The 20,673-nt window shown below is 51.5% G+C and overlaps 1 long non-coding RNA gene across 1 annotated transcript; it reads left to right on the top strand.

The window, feature by feature from the left end:
- The first annotated feature begins 5,699 nt into the window (after positions 1-5,699).
- LOC112530267 lies at positions 5,700-20,293 on the top strand. The gene is made up of 3 exons (XR_003071774.3): positions 5,700-5,888; positions 8,193-8,308; positions 19,809-20,293. It is a non-coding gene; the product is annotated as an uncharacterized LOC112530267 (long non-coding RNA).
- Positions 20,294-20,673: the final 380 nt, after the last annotated feature.

The following is a 20,673-nucleotide window of genomic DNA, read 5'->3' as shown; positions in this document are numbered from 1 at the left end:
CAGATACTGTACATGGGCAGAGGAATGGCCATAACCCTGTGCAGGTGTGGGCAAACCCCTCTGCTGCAGGAGATGCTCTGTGACCAATGTGATAAGGAACGGTGTCTCTTCAACCCCCATCTCTATTGGAGGAAGGGGCTGATGCTATCTATCCTTCCCCCTTCATGCATGAGGGGAATCCAACTTACTTCCATCTCACACACCAACAATATGTGACACATCCCCTTTTTGCAATAAGCAAAAAGGACCACAACTCAACAGCCAGCTGTGCATCCACCACCCAAATACTACCAGACCAGCACCTATACTGGTAATCCAGACCTTCCTTCCCTGCCTATCCCATCTCTCTATCCCCCTCCTCATCTCTCCTCACCTTATCTCTCTCTGAGTGATATCAGAACGTAACACAAGGCATTTCATCATGGCTCATTGCCAATAAGGCACATATATATATATGTATATATACACACACATATAAAACTCCACAACACCCCCTGCAGCAGCTCCCTAGGCTCTACCCTATGCCTCCACTCCAATGTTTCCAAGGGAAAAATCAGCCACTCCAATGTGATCTCCCCAACTTTTCAGCACTCGCTTCAGATGGCTTTCTTTTAACATAAAAGCATCCTCCTTAATCTTTTCCACATTTGTGCTGCTGCTCTGCCAGCGAGGGCTCCAAAGGGAGTGTGCTGTTTTGCACTGGAATGAGGTCACGCAGAGCTATAAAGCTGAGGAAATAAGAGTGTTCCCTATGCATTTTAAGCCTTTTATAGGTCTTCTATTTCCACCTGGACAGAAGTTGCCCGTGTCTATGGCAAAAGGATGTTATCCTGCAGTCAGAACCCTGCAGCTCACCTCCCTGCTCAGGGCTAGAAAGCCTCAGCGAGCGCCTTCCCCACCCCAAGGAGCCACAGAAGGAAAACAAGACCTTATTTATGAATTCCATCAGACTGGGAGATGTTTCAAGACTCCTCACTGCTTCTTAAAATGCCAACACCCAGCCAAATGCCGAGCCCTATGTAAAGCCTTAATCCTCAACACCCAGGGGTGATTTAAGCACCTCTCATCTCTCCCAAGCCAGCCTACAGCATGAGCAGGAGTCCCCCCAGGTGCTGGGAAGCTGCTGGTAGGTGCCCCATCTGCTGGCACTGGGGGTGGGAGACCTCATGGGCTCCACCTGTGCTCTGTTAATTGCTCCCAGGTGCAGCCCAGCCTGATTTATTGAGTAAACCCATTAACTTTTGCATTTATGCCATCCTGGGAGTGCATTCTGAGGGAAGTATTTTACACCTCTTACATAGAAAAGTATTGCAGTTGTACTGTGGAATCATCCAGGCTGGGAAAGACCACTGGGATCACCCATTCCAACCACCACCCCATAAGCACCAAGTGCTGTTTTCCAGTGGTCTTCCTTAGTGCTTTTAAAAAGCCAACTCAGTAAGGAAGGTTTCTCTATCTTTCCTATGCAATGCTAGGAAGAAATACGGGTGGAAAAGAAAAAAGGTGGCTGCTATCTCCTCCTACCTCCACTTCTCACATCTGCATCCTTCCTGCAATATTCTCCTGCATTGCTAAGATGGAGCCCTCTGAAACACCCCAAATCCTGAGATGCTCCTACGAGCTGTGAGTTCATAGCAAAATGTAAGAAATTGCTGTGAGATGGGAGGTTTAGGTTGGATATGAGGAGGAAGTTTTACACCCAGAGGGTGGTGACGCACTGAACAGGTTGCCCAAGGAGGCTGTGGATGCCCCATCCCTGCAGGCATTCGAGGCCAGGCTGGATGTGGCTGTGGGCAGCCTGGGCTGCTGGTTGGCGACCCTGCACATAGCGGGGGGTTGGAACTGGATGAGCACTGTGCTCCTTTCCAACCCAGGCCATTCTGTGGGTCTATGTGCTGGCTACGGGGAGTCACGTGCAAAACACATGCTGTCAGCAGAAAGCACTGCAGCTATAATCATGCACGCACAGACACAGGGGAAAGCTCCACTTAAATACAAACATACACTTAACAGGAAGGGCATTTATTGAGCATCACAATGCAAGCTGCTGTTTACTACAATAACAGTAAGTGAACGCTGGGAGCCGAACCACCTCCTCTTAATGCATCAATCCCTTGGCTGGAAGGCTCGGGGTAATTTTCTGGAAACACACTGGAAATAATAACAAGAAGTTCCATTCAGATGAAGTTTTGTAAATGGGAATTAAATGGGAGGTGAGGTCCCCACCTGCCCTTTACCTGCACAGCAGTGTTAGGGTGGAGCTGCCTTCTGCCTCCATTCCACAGTCACTGTTTTGCTGTGAGGGCCCAGGGATGGATTTACAACAGGATCAGCTTGAGGGGCTCTGTGTAAGCAGGGGGAGGGAAAGAAAATCTGCACCTGCGCAGCTGGGTGTGGGCACAGCCCCTCTGCACGCATTGAACAGCTATTAATGGGCTTTTCCTAGGGCAGATTCTATTTTATTTTTTATTTTTTATTTTATTTTATTTTTATTTTATTTTATTTCTTATTTTATTTTATTTTATATTATTTTATTTTATTATTTTATTTTTTATTTTTTATTATTTTTTATTTTATTCTTTTACTTTTCATTTATTTTTTTCTTCCTAGTTTTACTTTTTATTTCATTTTTTATTTTAATTTTTCTACTTTTTACCTTTTATCGTTTTACTTTTTATTTTTTAACTATTTCATTTTTGTTATTTGTTTTTAACTTTTTATTTATTATTTTACTTTTTATCTATTTATTATTTATTTTTATTATTTATTTATTTATTATTCTTTTACTTTTCATTTTTTTTCTTTTTTTATTTTATGTTTTATTTGTTTTACTTTTTATTTTTTATAATTTTTTACTTTTTACTTTTTGTTTTTTTTACTTTTTATTTTTATTACTTTATTTTTTAATCCCTCCCTCCTTCCCTCCTTCCCTCCTTTCCTCCTTCCGTCTTTCCTTCCTTCCATCCGTCACTAGCCTAAGGTGCTGCTATTTTACCTTCAATAAAGTCGCAATGTGCAGACCTTTGGGGAAGCAGCACTTTGCAGTAACCCCACTTTGCTGCCCCCCTGGAGAGCAGCAGGCAGAGCGGCTGTTCCCCCCGGCAGCACCAGAGGGTAGCATTGCTCTTTGCAGCAGTGCTGTTGTCGGCGCAGCGCTGCACTGCTCTCTCCTCCAATGCTGAGCCCGGATCTGACGGCCTCGTTGTGGATTCTTCTGCCACGTGCAATGTAGCAACCAGCATCCCGATGTGCTCCCTGTGGGATGCGGTTTGTTGGTGCTGTGGGTTTGACTTCTCTATCATCCTTATGCTTGCTTTTTTCACTAAGGTAGATAGGGATGAAAGTGGGTTTTGAGTGGTATAGCTCTATTCTGGGTATAGGAGTGACAGTGGGCAAATCCCTGAGGCAGGGCCTTGGTGGGGAAGCACAGATCTCAGAGGGCAGAAGTGCTGCCAGCTGCACAGCAAGTGGGAAGAAGCTTAAAATGTGCTGAGCTCTCAGCTGCTTCCAAAGTCAGGTGAGTACTTAAAAGCAACGACAGTATACCATCATCTGAGTGCTGGCAATGCTGAGTGTGGTGTGTGCATTGGGTTCCCTATGCTGTAAGCATGCACGAAGGGTAGGCTTTAGTGGGGAGTGCTGGCAATGGGAGCTGCAGCACTGCTGGAGGCCCAGAATGGCAGAGTTTAAGCCAACCTCCCCTGCCCTGTATGTTGTAGGGCATCTTTCCAAGCCTAACATGTCCTTTTCCTGCAGGCATGGACCTGGCTGGGTGAGGAATGTGAACCTGCCTTAGTGACTGTGAGCTCAGAGCTGTGCTGTTCCCTGCCTGGCTGCAGCTCAAGCTAACTGGTCCTGGAGCAGCATTGCAAACCTCTTGCTGAACTAAACAGCTCCTGTTCTTTCTTTGCTAGGAGATGTTCCCCCAGCTCTCCTCGGCACTGTTTGCATCTCTGAATAAAACCAGGCAGCAGGAAGTGTATACAAAATAAAAAGAAGATAGCATTTCCCTGCTTGGGGTGCGTGGGGACTTTGCTTGCCCTGCTTCAGCCTGGAGTGAGCTGTGTGCAGGTTATAAACCCCCGTGCTTTGAGCCTTGTGATGTTGACAGACCTTCTCAGTGTAGCTGCTGTAATACCTCTGCTTTGACAGCAGAAACACCATGCATCTCAGGGGATGGGATCAGAAGCAGAGATGCCAATTTTCAGCTATTGGCAGGCTTGTGTGTACTTCACAGAAACCTTTATCCAGCTAAGGGAGCCAAAACCTTCCAGTGCCTCTTGTTGTGGCAGGCTAAACTCAACATGAGCAGGGCAAACCCACTTGAGACTTGCCAAAGCTGCTGTTCTGCTGCAAGCCTCTGATTACCCACAATAAGCACTGCATCTCTGCTATGGGATGGTGACAGCAATTGCTTCACAGGGAGCTGCATCACCTACCCAAGCAGAGCTCGGGATCCCAAATTGATGGCATCAGTGCAAGGTAGGCTGGAGCTCAACAAGCATTGGGTGTTCGATTTCCCATCCATCTGATCCCCTCTTGCAGGACCTCTTTCTGTGGATAGGGGAAAACAATACAAGGGGAATCTACTTGAATTCCCTTGCTCCTGGGAGACTGCTGCTGGATTTTGGCTACCAGCTTCAGAAACGTGGTACATCGTCCAAGGGGAGGGCGGCCAGCAGGGAGTGACAAGATGAACCTTGCTCTAGGCTTGCCATGTCACAGCACTGAGGGCTGTCCAACACCCCTCCCCACTCCTGGTGCCCCCCTCCTTGGCATGTTTTCCTCTGCAGCCTTTGGTTCTTCTTTATGGTAAATCCTGTAGGATTTCACTTCTGGCGACTGATCCTTTTGACAGTAATGAACCATTAACTAACTAGACATAAAATTGAAAGTGTAAATCCCTCTCCCTTGGGGAATTAGAAAGCAGGTTTAGGATGCAGGCCATGAAATACAAGAGTTCATTGTAATCACAAACGAGGCCTGATTAAGTCTGCCTGCCCAGCATCCCCAGGTCTGTGCCAGCTGATGGAGAAGGAAGCAGAAGCTGAGGTAGTATTGCAGAACCATTTGCATCTGCCAGGGGAAAGCCTTGAGTATTAACGTTGGCGTTTGGTTATCCTATTGTCTGCTCCTCCCTTTGAGACAGTGAGGGGAGCCTGGATGCTAAGGAACGATCTTCAGGTTGATGCCTCTGATTTCAGGCTTCGTGTGCTCTCATTTTTGGGACGGGGTGAGAAGGGAAGAGCTGCTGAGCCTTGGGCTTGAGGGGGAGAAATGCACCAGGTGCCTTTGCCCCTTGGAATGGCTCAGCCTTCTGGCAGCAGCTCTGCAGGTTGCAGTGGGCTGAGCCCCATTCTGAGCACTGGGCTCCCAGCAACGTGCCAGAGTTCCACTTTGTCTGTGGGAGTAACTTTGCTGCTGATGCTTTCCTCTAGACCTTGAGATTAGTGCCCACTGATTAAAATAATTAATTACCATCCTCTTGCAGGGCTGGCTTCACTTGCGAGGTCTCCCAGGCCCTTAATCAAGCATCTTCCTTTGAAAGAGGTTTTGATTGAATTGCTGTAAGTCCTCATTAGAGCCAGGCTCTCCAGGTCAGAGGAGGGTGAGCCCAGAGACCTGGCTGGGCTCTACTTGTGCTGAACAGAGTGTTTCCAACGTACCTCCAGGCTAAGTGACTGAGGCAGAGAAAAGCGTTGAGGGAAAACAGGTTCAGAAGTGGCTTAGCTACCCAGAAATTCAACGTCTTCCACTGGTGCTTGCAGGCTGGGAGCTGGGAATTGACAGCAGGAACCCAGAGGACTGCTCATGGCAGTTCACCATCTCCCATCTTGCTGCTCTGTAGGACCAAAGAGGGACACCCGGAGGGACTGCACACTGTGCAGGTGAGCTGCCTGCTGGCCCTGCATGCCTCTGCTGCCCTGTCCACGCTGCTGTTTTACCTCCTTACCTCCAGCTGTGCTCTTGCAGCTGAGCTGCATGCCGGTGCCCGTGCTGCTCGTCATGCCAGCAGCACAAGAACAACAGGGAAAAGTGTCTGGAATTTATCACCCATGGCAGGAGCTTTTGTCTGCAATGAAAAACATTCCCCCCCCTCCTCTTCTAATGCTCCCCCCCCTTCTCTTCTCATTGCTATTATTATTATTAAGGAGCTTAATGCCATATGTCTTGCTGTTTCATAAATAACCCCTGTAATCAAGCAACACTGGGTAAATGGGCAGTCCAGCTTGTGCAATTTGTTTGACAAAATGAATCCAGAAGAATATGAGTCTGTGGAGGAAAGACAAATAGAGCAGCTTGTATAAATGTGTTAACCAAGAGAAAAATGGCTTGGCAGGGCGGTTGGTGCTATATTTATCCATGCAAATGGAGTTCGGGGCTAATTGATTAAAAATAGATTGTGGAGCTCACCAGAAGGGTCAGCATCTCATGGGAGGGATGGTGAGGAGCACAGCGCTGCCAGAGCGTGGGATGTGGGCTCAGGGAGGGCTGGGATTGTAATGATTTGGCATTATGGGGCAGCGATGGGCTGTGGGCCCCCAGCTGAAGGGCTCAGTGCTGCTGGCAATGCACGTCGCCCTGCCCTGCTTGAGGTGCTGAGCAAACCTGGAGACGGAGCTGCCAAAAAAATCCCCCTGGTTGTAAAATCAATGTGCTCAGCAGGTGCTTGTTGACTCTTTGATCTCCCGGAGGTTCTTTTTTTTTCTGTGTGCTTTTCCTCTGAATCTCTGAAAGGGAAGAGTAGGTTTTCATTCGGCGTCGCTCCTTTGCTTGGCCTTATCAGTGCGTTTTAATGCCTCGCCGAGAAAGTCGGGGATCTGACTCCCCGTGCTGAGGTTATGGCTGCAGCACTGAGCTCCAGGCTGGGCTGCTGAGCTTTGTGCGGTTGTTTCCTTCTGGGGCCAGAGAGGGCATGCTGGTGGGCAGCAGAGACCACCAGGGGCCCTCAGGTTGCTCAGAAGGATGCAGGAGGAGGGGATGCAGCAGCCTTAGGGTACACTGGGCAGCCCCACTTGCTGTTCTCTGGGCTGGATGAACCCCGCAGTGCTGCTGCAACACAGCGTAGTGATGGTAGCTGTAAAAGCCAGCAGAAGCCGCGGTCTATTCTCTTCTCCAGTGCCGTCTCCTCCGTGAAATCCTTCACCTGGGAGGTGCTGCAAGCTCGAGAAATCCCGTACTGCAGCGAGCCTTGCTCCTTGTCTGCCATCAGGTGGCGATGCAGGCTCTGCTGATGGCGAGCGGGGATGGAGGGCAGCATCATCTCATCAATGAAAGATGCTGCCCAGCTGCAGCTCTCTGCCTCTCACCTCTTACAGGTTTGCCCCTTGGCCGTGGCAGCTGGAGAGCTGAGCTTTTAATCAAAGCAGCGATTGTGCTTTCAGGTGTGTGTGTGTGTGCGCGTGTGTGGCTGCGTTGCCGCCTTCTCACCTCCTTCAGCCTTTGGGCGCTGGCTTTGCAAGCAGAGCCGGGCTGCAATGGAAGCCTCTGGGATGAGCTGCACCCTGGTTGCAGGGTGGGAAAAGCAGAGGCTCTTTGCTCCTGCAGACCTTTAGGCCTCAGCAATGTGCTGTGGGGAGAAGCAGGCACTGCTGCAGCACCCGGTGGGAGAGCTGCTGGTGTAGCAACCGAGGAAACACCTCTTGCTCCAGCTGCCCTCCCCCTCCTCCAAGTCCTCCTCCCCATTCCCGGTGTGTGTGAGTATTCTTTTTTAAGTGGCGAGCTGAATATTTTAAACAAACACTGCTTAAAATCTATAATTTATGGGCGAAGCTTCAGAAGAGGAGATCAATCACTGCCTGGTGCTCAGGGTGGCTCTCCATCTGCACAGCCTCCCCTGCTCTGTTCCCAGTCAACCAGCGAGGCAGAAGGGATTAGCCTCGGGCTCGAGCAGCGCCCAGACAATCCCCACCTCCGAAGGGAGAAAGCCACATTGCCTTCCCTTGCTGGCAGGAGCATCGCCGAGCCCTCTGCCAAGCACATCCTCTGGGGAACTGGACCAGGATGGGAGCTGAAAGGCGCTGGTGGTCAATGGGAGGATGCAGGTGCTGGGAGAAGTCCCTGCTGGTGCTTCCCTCTGTGCCCCAGCTTCTTCCCCAGGCTGCGGGAGGGAGGGTTGCAGTTTGTTCTTTAATGGGAGTGGAGAGACTTTGGCTTCGATTAATTAATTTGCTGCTCTTCCTCATTTTCAGGACCATCTTTTATTCATGGCCGAGCGGCGCAGACGCCGCTGCTTGCCGCCTTCTTGGGATGCTGGCATTAATATTTCATCCTGGAGCCAGCTCGTGCTGAAGAGCTCATGTCCCAGGTACTCACCTCTTCCTGCTGGTCTGCTGCCCCAGCTGCTCTCTCATCCCCTCCCCCAGGCTGGCTCTCCCCATCCCATTGCCTCATCCCAGCTCCCATTCCCAATTAAATATGGCAGCTTTAGCTGGGGGCTGCAGCACTGTCCTTGGTGCACGGGGCGCCTTGTTGCTGCTGCAATAAGGGGTTTTGTTTTGACATAAAGCAGCGGGGAAGGCGAGCAACCCTAATCCTCCCGTCTCCATTAGAGCAGGGAAAATGGGAGCTGCGTTTCCATTGCCAGAGGAGCAGCTCAGAGCTTTGGCTGCACCCCAGGAGGAAAGCAGGCTGCTGAAGGAGCACGCCCCGGCTGTACCTGCTGGAGGAGCAGCAGAAATGAAGGAGAGAAGCTCTCCTCCTGCTGCTTCATGCCGCTCTGCTCCTATGCATGCACCCCCAGGTGTTTCTCTGCTCTGCAGAGCTCCAAGGCCAGCAGCAGCTCCTGAACCCACAGCCCCAGAGCGGTGCTGGTTCTGCACGAGGGCAGGCACAGCTCAGAGCTCGGGTGCTGCTTTGTTTTGCTGAATGGCAGCTCCATAATCCTCTGCGAATAAAAAGGCCATGAGGTTTCTGAGCCGGTGCAAGGCTTCACGTTCTGCTGGGCTGCACAAAATGTTACTCCTACGGGCGTAGGATTTCCTGGTTTTGCTTGGGCTTTGCTATTTGTTTTCTTCTTCGCTGGAAGTTTTAAGGATCGTGCTGTTTTCAGAAGGTCTGAGCTCCTTCCTGGTCGCCCTGCTCAGCGCCAATATATCCTATGCTCATCTCACTTGGGGCTCTCGGCAGCGTGCTGATTTCAGGCTGTTGCACTCGAGGAGGCAGATTAATTATGGTTCCATTTGTTCCAGTTCAGCTCCAGCTTGCAGGGGTGCCTCTCACGTCAGAACGAGCTGCACACTGGGGAGGATGCATTTTTCCTCCTTCCCCACCTTGCAGAGGAGGGCAGAGTGGCGAAGGGGGTCTCCAGGGATGCCCAAGCAGCTTTTGCTCAGCAGGGAGGCTGCTTTGGAGCTGGGTAAACTCACAAAGAGCTGATCTTGTTGAGGTTTTGGGACGGTGAGAGCACTGGGGGTGGTGGTGCAGTGTGGGATGTGTGCTCCAGACCCCACTGCAATGGCTTGAAGCACTCATCCTGGCAGGGAGAGGTTTGCAGTCTGGGAGAGCGGAGATGCTCGTGAGTGTGCATCAGTACATGTGGATGGGGACGTGCTCAATTAAGGGAGTGTGGCTGCGGGATGCAGGATGTGGAGGCTGCGAGTGGCAGAATCTCCACAGTCTCATTAAGCTCTTGTATCCAAATTAAATGTCAGATTTGCATATTGGTTCTGTGTTTTCAGGCCCATTATGCAGCAGCCGGGAGGGACGGGGGTGCTGTGGGAACCCAGCAGGGAATGGCAGCTCTGTGTGCCTGGTCATAGGGACAGGCCATAGAGAATGCCCAGCAGCAGCAGCAGGAGGAGCTGGGGAGGGCAGCGAGTGCCAGGAGCTTTGCTGGGGCTGCAGCATGCATTCTCTGCTGGCGTGCTTACCAAGGGCTTAGTTTGCCCACTGATGCCTTGCTTTATGGTTGGAGAAACTGAGGCATGGGGAAAGGAGGTGGCAGATTCCCCTGGCAAAGCCTTGCTGGGGATGAGCCATGTACTTCAGCACTCGTTATGGTCCCAGCTGATAGAAGCAAACTGCAGGATGCTTCAGGGGAGCTTTGGCTTCCCGTTTGCTTCCAAGGGACAGAGAAAGGGCAGAGCACTGCTTGGGCACTGGTGTGGAGCTTCACCACCTCCCGAAGCCCTTTACAATTCCTCCTGGGCTGGATTACAGTGAGATCTTGTTTTAATCCAGATTTAATTACCTCTAAAGACAGACAAGCTTCTTCTTTGCCCCTTGGGAAGCCCAGCCAGCAGGGTAGCTGCAGGTGTTGGTACAAAGCCAGGCTGCAGCCAGCTCAGTGAGCCCTGAAGTGCAGAGGAATTTCCCTCGTCAATGGAGGTGGGGAAAATGTGTCAAGGGAATGAAACAAGCAGAGCATGGCTGGAGAGTGTCCTTTTGCAGGAGTAAAGTGAGACAAAGCGTCTTCCTCCAGGGAGAGATTCAGTCACCTGGGTCCCATGCTGTGCATTGCTGCAGTCCCTGCTGGGAGCTGGAATCCTGCTGCAGCAGGAAAGGGAATGAGGTCCCTATTGCTCTGCCAAGCAGGAGCCTTGTGTCCTGCCTGTCTGTGGAGCATGTCACATCCTTCACGGGCCAGATGCTGGAAGATGCTGAACATCCTTAGAAGGTCAAACTCAGATGGCAGAAAGCCCTTCTGGCTGATGGTGGGACGTGGAAGTGACAGCCCTGACACGACAGGAGCTGCCTGGGAGGCAGAGAGCCTTCTGAGTCAGCCCGCACTGGAGGAGGGCTGGGCAATGGCTGGGCTGGTTTCCACCAGCTCTGCAGCTGGTGGCAGTTTGTGTGTTTCATGCAAGAAGCATCTCTGTGTGTCTGCATGCTGGGCCCTGCAGGGAGCTGGGTTGCCAGGCTGCTCCTTCCTCACCGGGGCTCAGGGGCTGTGGATCTCAACCGAGCACTCTTTGCACTGCAGTGCTGTTATCCCAGCAGGAGGGAGGGTGAGCAGCTGGAAGGCTTTGGGACAGGGGGATAAAAGAGCCTGAAGTCTGTCCATCTCCATGCCTGCGTGCACAGACTGCAGCCCTGCAGCTCCCTGCCTCCCTGCAGGCTGCTGTGCGAGGACCTCCAGGGAGCAGCTCCTGATTTACGCTGCTGTAAAGGATGCAGCTTTGATTAAGCCCCATTCTGAGCCCTGGATGGGGCAAGGTGATGGAGGATGGGAATAAAGCTCTGCCATAGGTTCCCTGTAGCGCCGTGAAGCAGTCATATAATTCCACCCAGTCCCAATTCTCCTATCCATAAAGCTGGGTGCCTCCTGCCTTGCCTATGAGGAATGCAGACTTCACAGGGCTGAGCCTGCTCCTGCAGACCTTCACAGCATCCAGGAGAGCCATGGAGCTCCCATTGCCTCAGCTCACGATAGGAAGGAAACTGCTTTCCCCGCGTCCATCCTTCAGTCAGAAAATCCTTAGTTCCTGAATAGATTTACTCTCCATTCTGTAAGCTGGTTGCTCCAAAGCCTGTCTATGGAGAGGAGGGGAATGAGTCTGGAGGGCTTTATTGGCAGGACACCGCAGCAGGGCTTGCTCAGCTCTGCTCTCTGTCACTGCTGCGATGGTGAGGATACGTCCTTGGCTCCTGCAGAAGGGCCCCCCTGGGGCAGCTCCTAATGCTGCTCCCCGGCTCCTCTCCGCCTGCCGTGCTCATATCATCCGAAGTTGTAAAGCTGTTGACAAGCCTGTGGACCCAAACGGGGAATATATGCAGCATTAAGATTAAAAATGGGCCAAACTTACCGAGCTGTCTTCATTAGGCTGCTCTGCTTTATTTGTGCGCTTTACTGCCAAATAAATAACTCTGCAGGTGAGTTAACGAGGCTGCCCCTGGGAGCAGAAGGCAGGGGAGGGGATGCTGGGGGGGACTGTGCCACAAGTCAGTGCCTGGGAACTGCAGGACTGGCACGAAATCAGGGTGAGAACCTTTATAAACCCCCCAGCAGTCGTGAATCAGCCCATTTCAGCATTGTCAAAGTGGCAAAAACGCACCATAACTTTCTGTCAGAAGGCACCCGGGTACTTAACCGCTGTCACAAAGGCTGAGCGTGTGTTGGTGTGGGTAGGGAAGGAGCCCTCCTCCTGCTGCAGCAGTTACACCGAGCTCTGCTGAATGAACCTCAGCCCTCTCACACAAAACAGCTCTTTTTCCAATCCACCCATCGGCTTCTAAATACTGTTTACTGCAAGCGCAGCGCTGCGAGGAAGCACGTTACATGTTGTGTGCATTACAGCAGACAATGGGAACGAGGAATAAGCGGTATGGAAATGGGTCCTCAGCTGTCAGGCACCCACTGATCTGCTCCCTGGTTTTGGTGGGGGGAGGGCTCATACTGTGTGAGGCACTGCTCTGCTTGGTGCTGCTCCTGGGAAGGGGCAGAGCATCCCCTGTGGGATGCCAGGGCAGCAGGGTGGGAGGGAGATGGGCGGTTGTGGAGCTTTGGATGGGGACGTTGGCACTGTGGTGGGTTGGTTTCTTGGCTCTAGGTTCATTTCGAGTCCTCATCCCAGTGTTGAGAGGAAAGGGAGAGAGACAGAGCAGGGTGAGGGCCCCTATCTGGCAGCAGCAGTGGTTACCATGAGGGAGTGCCCGTGCTCTTCCTGTGTGCTTTCTCCCTGCCCAAAAAAAAAACCAAAAAGAGAGAAAAAAAAGCCTTCTCTTGGCTGGCTTTGGCTGTCAGGGCACGAGGGACCTCCATGACAGACATACCACCCCATCACTCCGGAGGGGCACAGCACGTGCAACTGCGCTCATCCCCAGCTGTGCTGCTAAGGAGGCGGTGCTCGTTTGCATAATGACCCATTGTTGTGGGATTTCATTAGCCGTGGGTTTATTCCCCCAGCGGATACAAACGAGGTTTTAATTTCTCCTGCACGGTGAGGAGGTGGGGGTTCGTTCATTGCCTCCCACACCTCCGAAAGGGTGCGATGGCACCGAAGTGACGGCGTGGCTTGGGGCTTTAAGATGAGTTATTCTCTCCTCTCTTAGGGGCACGAGTCCTAGGCGATAGAGGTTGGGTTTTGGATGACGTGGGTACAGAACGACGTGCTGCAGGCAGTGGGTGGCTCGGTGACTTGTCCTTGGCAATAGTGCCAAAAGGATGCACGGTTCCAGGCTCACACGCCATGCATGTCCTGGCAGGAGCCCACGCTCAGCAGAGGTGTTGAAAGCAGGGAGGGAGCTCAGCATGGGAGAAATTCAGCTGGAAATTGGATGCACGGTGTCCTCCGGCATGGAGGTGTTGGAAGAAACTTTTCTGCCCAGGAGACAAAGTAAAAAAAAAAATACAGAATGATTCATTTGGAATGAATTGCACAGCCAACAGTGGGAAAAAGAAAGTCATGAGAAATGACCGGGGTCGAACCTCTGGAGGCTGCTGGGGGAAAGATTTGTTTATTTATTTACTTTAGGAAATAAAGAAATATCAAAGGGAAAAGCGTTAAGGAAGCTGAGGCTCGGAGGTGAGAGGGAAAAATGCAATCTTCTCTTTAAGGCTCTTTCTGATTTTAAAGTGACATAAGGAAAATATAAATGGTTCTAGAAAGCTTCACCCAGAATAGAGGAATGAGAAAATAACTCCAGTGAAGGGCAGTATATTGAGGATCATATCTGCCTTCATCTCTTGTAGAACAATATTTGCTGCAACAGAGGCGCAGCGGTTCTGGTTATTTATTGCCGTGTCAGAGACGTGATATTAAGAAAATAAAGAATTATAATTTAGCCCTGCGTGTGGTCTGGTGGCTGAGAGAGCAGGGAGGGAAGCGGGCCTGGGAGAAAGGAATGGTGCCAGGGGTGCAAGAGAGAAGGGTTTGCAGAGGAGAGATGCGTTGGGAGATAGGAGCTGATGGGCAAGACCTGAGCGTGGCTGAAGTCCACTGCAGTCAGTGTGATGTCAGCTCCCCTCGCTCTGAGTTGGGTGTTGAGTCTCTTCCCATCCAGCCCGCAAATCATCCTGTCCCTTAATGCCTCCTCTTCGTGCAGTTGTTATTTGTCATTAACACGTTTTATTAGTCTTTGTTCCCCCCACCCCACACACACACACACACCCAGTAAGAAAAAGTCTTAACGAAATGCCAGAACACACACTGAGCAGAAGAACAAATTGTGAACGCGTTCATTAAACAAATACACTTCTCCTCCAGTCTTGGGATAGGAATTAATTACACTCTTGGAACTTCAGCCTGGATGCCCTGAGAGCTGTGGGTGCCCCATCCCTGCAGGCACTCAAGGCCAGGTGGGATGGGGCCCTGGGCAGCCTGAGCTGGTGGGGGGCAGCCCTGCCCATGGCCGGGGGTGGCACTGGGTGGGCTTTGAGGACCCTTCCAACCCAACCATTGCATGATTCGATGATTCTTCCCCAGCCCTGTGCATAAACCACGTGCCAAAGCTGAAGGCTTATGGTTGCATCATGAGTTGGGGTGCTCCAGCACTGCACCGTGGTCTGGGTGCATTGCTACTGCAACGAACCTTGGAGGTGGGAGAAAGAAAGAGAACGAATGAGTGAGGAGAGGCAGAATGACTGCGGGCTCGGTTAGTTAATAAGGCAATGGCAGAAAGCAAGGTGGACAGACAGTGGTGATTTTATGCACAGCCAGCCGGGCCCATTTGTCCTGGGAGCAGCTCCAGTTTGTCTCAGAACTGTTCCTTCTCTTTAGAAATGGAGCTGTGGGAGAGGGGAAAAAAAAAAAGCCTGATTAAATTCAGCACCCAAACTGACAGAGAGAAAAGCCATTCTGATCTCTGCATCTGCAGATACATCTTTTCCCAGACCAGCAGCGCAAAGGAGAGTTTAGAATAGCAACCAAACGGAGCAAAGGCTGAAATCCTTCTGACTTCGGTGGTAGGTTTGTATCCCATCGTAGCCATGAGAGAAGGTCAGAGTTCATCTGTATTGCTATATGACGCAGGCTGAGCACAGGAGCAGCTCAGTGCTTCAAGGATCCGCTGCTGTGAAAATACTGGCTGTGCTGTGAGCTCCCAGGATGGGCACATAAACAGCAAAGTGCACGCATTAAATTCTGACTGAGTGGTGCTTGGAAGGGAATGAGACAGTTTTGCAGCAGCCCCTGGGCAGGTGGATGTGTTTGCCTATAAATCCCATTTTGCTACGAGCCATTGGCTGTGAGTGGGTCAGCATTGGGCTCCTGAGCTGTTTGTGCACATCCCTGTTGCCCTTGGTAGAGATGCTCTGGCCGGCCGTGGCTGTGGCTTGGTACAAGGGTGAGTGGGACGAAGCGTAACTTGTGCTGGTGTGGGGGTATTTCTGCTGCAGGAGGCAATCAGCCTGTCTCTCCCATGCTCCCCATCCCCTGCTTGGCCAAGGCAAGGCGGAGGCATGGCCAGAGTGCTTGGGGCTGCTAGAGAAGCTTTCAGGACTGGTCTCCAAGGGAACACAAGGAAAAGTTCAGGAGCAAACCAGTGTGTTTTGTAAAGAGGATTAAACCTGATGGCTTTGCCCCGAGTGCGGGGTCTGGCACAAAAGGCTCTGTTTAACCTCTGTTAGCTCTCCTGCCCTCGCTCCTTTCACCAAGTGAGCACAATCCCCTCGCCCACATCTCTGACGACTGGAGTGCAAAAAGGTGCACGTGCTTTTATCCAAACGATGCGCGCCCTTCCCTTAGGTGCACAGAGGGTACAAACTCCCCAGCAGGATGGGTATTTTTGGGTGGGGGGCAAGCAGCCTGGCTGCGTGTTGCTCCACAGGAGGATGCTGCAGGCGTTAGCATTAGCAGCAGGGCTGGGGATCAGATAAGTAAGGTTTGTGAGATGCCCTCCAGCCTGAGGTCCCAGCTGCCCCGTTCTCTTGCAGCAGTCTGGAGTTGGGGCTGCAGCTCAGCTCTGGTGCAGAGTCCCTAATGTGATAACATTACAAGGAATTATCAAGTGACTGCACCTGGCTTAGAGAGCTCCAAGAAGGCAAGTGAGTGCAAAAAGGGAAGGCGAGGCGCTGCTGGTTTATGAAATTAAAAAGTTCATGGGTGCCAAATCCATGCGCTGGGAAGGATCTGAGAGATGGGAGAAGTCTCAGCGACGTTTTATCAGCAGGTAGGGCGAGGAGATTGGAGTTGAAAGCACAGTAGTGCCTGATTTGCTATCTCTCCTCTGCACCTTGGCTGCTATTTCTGCCTTTGGGGCTTTGTTAGCCACCTTGGGTGAGACATTTTTTATATGTATTCAGTGATTTCTGCTCGCAGAGACCTTACTATGCACGAGGCAGAAAGCCTGTCTGGAGAGATCAGATCAAGTGTCCCTTGTTCCCTACTACAGACAAAACCAGAGAGGAGAGGAAAACGGACACAGTGCTGTAACATGAGCTCCAGGCTGGTGCAGGGGAAGGTTGGATGCTGAAGGTTAAGCTGCTGGTGGGAGCCCTGGTGGTCACAGCAGCAGAGTGGTGTCACAGCTGCTCTGCTCTCCAGCTGTTGCCCAAATAGAGGCTGCGCATGAGAGGCCTTTTTGGAGCAGAAGATGCTCGCTGGGAGCTCTGTGACACTGGCTGTGGGAGGGAGCAGAGCTTCTTACCTCCCAAAACAGCATCTTTGTGGGGCTGGATGGCAAGTGCTCCTGTGGATCAGCTGCAGCCAGGTCCCAGCGCTCCCCCCTCAGCTGCTCCGCGTGCAAACAGAGCTGCTCTTTGCGTGGTAAATGTTATTGCATTGCACAACAGCTGTTTGATGAGGGTGTATCGGGGTCACAAAGGGAGGCAGAAAGGGGTTCATCTTGAATCAATTGCCTGCTGGGCAGGAGCGTGTGCAGGAAGGGAGGAGGGGCTGTTCCCCTCCTGAACTACAGAACCCTGCTCTTTCTGAAAGGGGAGAAATACCCGGGCTGACCCTTCTGGAGGATCTTTGTGCTGAGAGGGGGCTCCTGTAGGCAGCTCTGCGGGTAACTGGGAAGGCAATCAGCAGTATCAGCCAGGTCTATGCAGCACGGGCTCGTGTCAGCCCAGCTGTGCCAGCAGGTCAGGAGCTGCTGGCCCAGAGCTCTTAGCAGAAGTGGCCAAAGACATGAAATGGTACTGCCAGAAGTGCTGAGACTTTGTTTAATGCGTCATGAAGATGGATCAATTTCCCTTCCGAAGGTAAAACCGGCATTGCCAACTGAGAGCTGGACCTCTCCTAGGGTGCATCACGTCCTCCTTTGCTTTCAGAGCCTCATCTCTATCGCATCCTCAAAGGAAAAACGTCCTCTCACCACTGAGGGCTGGGAGCGTCGATACCAGTGTTGTTAGATGCTGGTGGCAAGAGTGATGTGGTCTGGTCCTGTGGATGCTGGTGCTGCATGGAGATGCTTGGTAATAACATCACGGCTCGCTGGCAGTGGCACAACAGGAAATTGGAATAGTAAAATATTTCCCTCCTCACCGCGTCCCATTTACATGTTTATAATGGAGGTTTTTAAGCCCCTAATGAGAAGGAATGCTCATTGCTGGGAGATGATTAAAGCAGAGACAGCCGTGATTGCAGACAATAACAAAGGGATGTTAATTACATCAGAGGAAGCAGGAGGGCAGTGCAGCCGGATGGCTGCTGTTTGCTGCCTTGTGATAGGGGCTGACCTTGTCCCCTGGTTGTGGCACAGATGTGCTCAGCCACTGATTCCAGACCTCAGTGAAAAGCAGCTGGGCTGCACATAGGGGCGGATGAGGACAAAGCAAAAAAGCACCCAGCAAACAAAAGGAAAACCTCCATCCGGCTGCAGCCCGCAACGAGGAGGAGCTGAATTTGTGCGTGGAAAACTGCTTTCTTGCGCAGAGCTGGACTCCGTGCACAGAAACTGTTCAAAGCAAGAGCGAAGATGCTCAAGGGAGGCATCAGGGGATGCTCAGGGGTTGCTCCAGAGGGCCCCGGGGGATGGCTGGGAGCTCAGCCCATTAGGAGAGGTGGGGTGGGAGGGAGGGGGGCAGGTTAATGAGCTTCTGCTGGGTGCCTGTCAGTCAGAGCAGCCTTTGGAGCCGAGCAGAGGATGCTGTGGTTGTGCTTTCCTTGCCAGCCGAGCTCTCTCCCGATGCTGATTTCTGCTGCAGCAGTGCCCAGGGGAGCTGTCTCTTTGGCTGGAAGTCTCCATCTGCTTCCCATGGGAGCGCAGGGCACGGCGCTGCTTTGGAAGAGGTGTTTGAGGAGATGTATGCGTGGTGACAGGAGAGGGGTGGAGAGAAGGGGATGAAGGAAGGGGCAACACATCTGTTTTGGCACAATCAAAACCAGCGTGGGAAAGAGTGAGTTTCTGAGAGAGTGCATAAATGAGCGGAAGAACAAATGAAGGGGGCTTTTAGTGATTGCGCGGCGCCTAATTTGAGCAGAATAATCCAGATATTTTATCTTTAAATAAATAAATCAGCAGAGCCCAAAGTGTTGGAGTTAGCTCCAGTCAAAGCCTCAGCATCAAACTTTCATCTCGTCTTGACGGAGCAATTAAAGGGAGGGATACAGCTCTGAAATGCAGCCCAAAGGAACGGGCTGAATATTTAATACCATTCCAGGCTTTGAAAGCCCCAACAAACCAGCAGAGTGGGGAAGCCAATGACAGCTTTATCTTAATAAGGAAACAGAGGGAAAAACCCGGGCGGCACCTGTTATGTGAGGAGGGGAAGCCTCATTAGAAGGGAAGGGAAGGAAGTGGGAGTGAATGGGGGGCAGGGGGACCGTGTCCTGTGCCTGTCTGCTGGCTCAGAAGCCTCTCTCTGGGAGGAGAAGGGTGGAGGATGCGTTAGCATGCAGGTTAGCTCAGCTGCCAGAGCTGCAGCAAGTCATTAAAGGGATTAGCCACCATCCCTGACTGGATTTAGGATGGTGGCTGTTGTTATCATCGAGTAATCCTGTCTTCAGTCCTCCCTAGTGGCTTGGGGAAGACAGAGAGAAGAGGAAGGGTGGGAGGGAAAGGAGACAGCGAGAAATGAGAGGGATGACTCAAGGGCGGTGCTGGAGGCAAGGAAAAGTCACCCCTGGGAGAGGATCCTCTCTGGGTGCTATGGGGCAGAGCCCTGAAGGCTGTGAGCTGGTGAGGACCCGGGGGTCAGGCTGCTGGGATCCCACATGGGGCGCGATGCACAGAGCCCTGCTCTGACACACAGACCATGGAGGTTGGAGGAGGTGCAGGGGGATGCTGCCGAGCTGTGATGGGGAGATTGAATTTTGATTAGCTCTGACACAGCCGCTTATAACCTTTTCATTAGGAAATTATGTTTAATAGAAATTGTTCTGACACCTCTCAGCAGCGTTTTTCTCCTAATTTATGGCAGACTCGCATGGTGGGAAGGGAGGGGAGGTGAATGAGAAGATATCCGTGCAGGCATTTCTGTTTGGTGGCAATATTTACACTCATTGGGCTGTGGTGGGAAGTGATGGGAGAACAGGAGGTGGCAGCGGGGGCAGAAGGAGAAGGAGCTCCAAACCCACCAAATGAGAGCAGTTGCTTGGAGCCCAAGAGATCAAAGAGGCAAAATAAACCCAATGGGAAGGGGAGAACAGCTGATGGATGGGTACACAAACCAAACCCAGGAGATGGGAGGAGGATGGTGCCAGGAACATCTGCTCCACTCAGGGCCCCCACCTGCTTATAGCCACACTTCTATCACTTCACCCACCTGCAATATCCACCCACCTCTTCTTTACCTGCTCACCTATTCCCTACTTGTCTTCCAATGTCAAGGAATTGCAGGGGTTGTAAGGGACCTCAAGAGAGTCCAACCCCAATCTACCCCTCCATACAGAGGATGAGGTTGTCTACTTACTGCCTTGCATGAGAACCCACTGTTACTCTTTCTCGTGGAATATATATTTATTTGTTTGTTTATTTTGCAGGAAACCCTTTTTTGGGGCCAGCTGCAATGTTTCCTCTCAAGGGTTCCTTGGGAAGATAACAGTGGAAAAGCCACGCTCTGACATGGTGGGTCTGGAATGAAAAGTGAAGGTGTTCCTCTGCAAGCATCCAAGCAGTTTCAACTTAACCAAACATGCTTCTCCTGAATCACTGGGTCTTTAAATCGAAATACCTTCTCAATAGATGTAATAATGCTGGAGAAAAAGTGATTGGAAAACAACTCTATGTCCTCAGTGATCCTTATGGGTCCCTTCCAACTTGGGATGTTCTGTGATCTACATGAGTTCCGTAGGATGGAAGGGGATGCTGAATGTGGGAACGGAAGGAGGAACAGTTATTTGCACAGCTCTTTGAGATCCTTGAAGGAAAACCCTGGAGAGATATAAGGTATTATTACAAGGGCTGTAAGTTCTTTTCAGGCAGTTAAAGGGATAATAAATTCATTGCCCAGGAGATTGGGTAGTTTAAGTTCTGTGCAGAATATGGTAAAAAGGTAAGGCTGCTGGAGACTGGGGGCTTAAAGGCTGATGCTGAGCAGGAGGGCAGTGCAGACTGGGTTATCCTGGTTCTGGGTTAAAGCCAGTGGGATTAAAGAGGAGTCTGAGAGGAGTCGGTGCATCCCATGTGTGTGGATCCCATCCCCATGGATGGGGCTGCGCTGCTGGGAGGGGACGGGTGGGTGCGTGGGGCTGGGAGCAGCAGCATGGCATTGTGGATGGGTACTTCTGGAGCTGGAGGAAGGGCTGTCCTCCCAGCAATTTGTCGGCATTTAATTATGTTGTAGTGAAACAGTTTGGCCCGAGTTCTCATTTGAATTTCCCTGCCTTCATCTCACAGTCATCGGGC

The sequence above is a fragment of the Gallus gallus genome, chromosome 24 (genome assembly GCF_016699485.2).
Source record: "Gallus gallus isolate bGalGal1 chromosome 24, bGalGal1.mat.broiler.GRCg7b, whole genome shotgun sequence".
NCBI lineage: Eukaryota > Metazoa > Chordata > Aves > Galliformes > Phasianidae > Gallus > Gallus gallus.
Note: the sequence above shows the minus strand (reverse complement) of the source record. Positions and strands in the feature narration are given on the sequence as shown.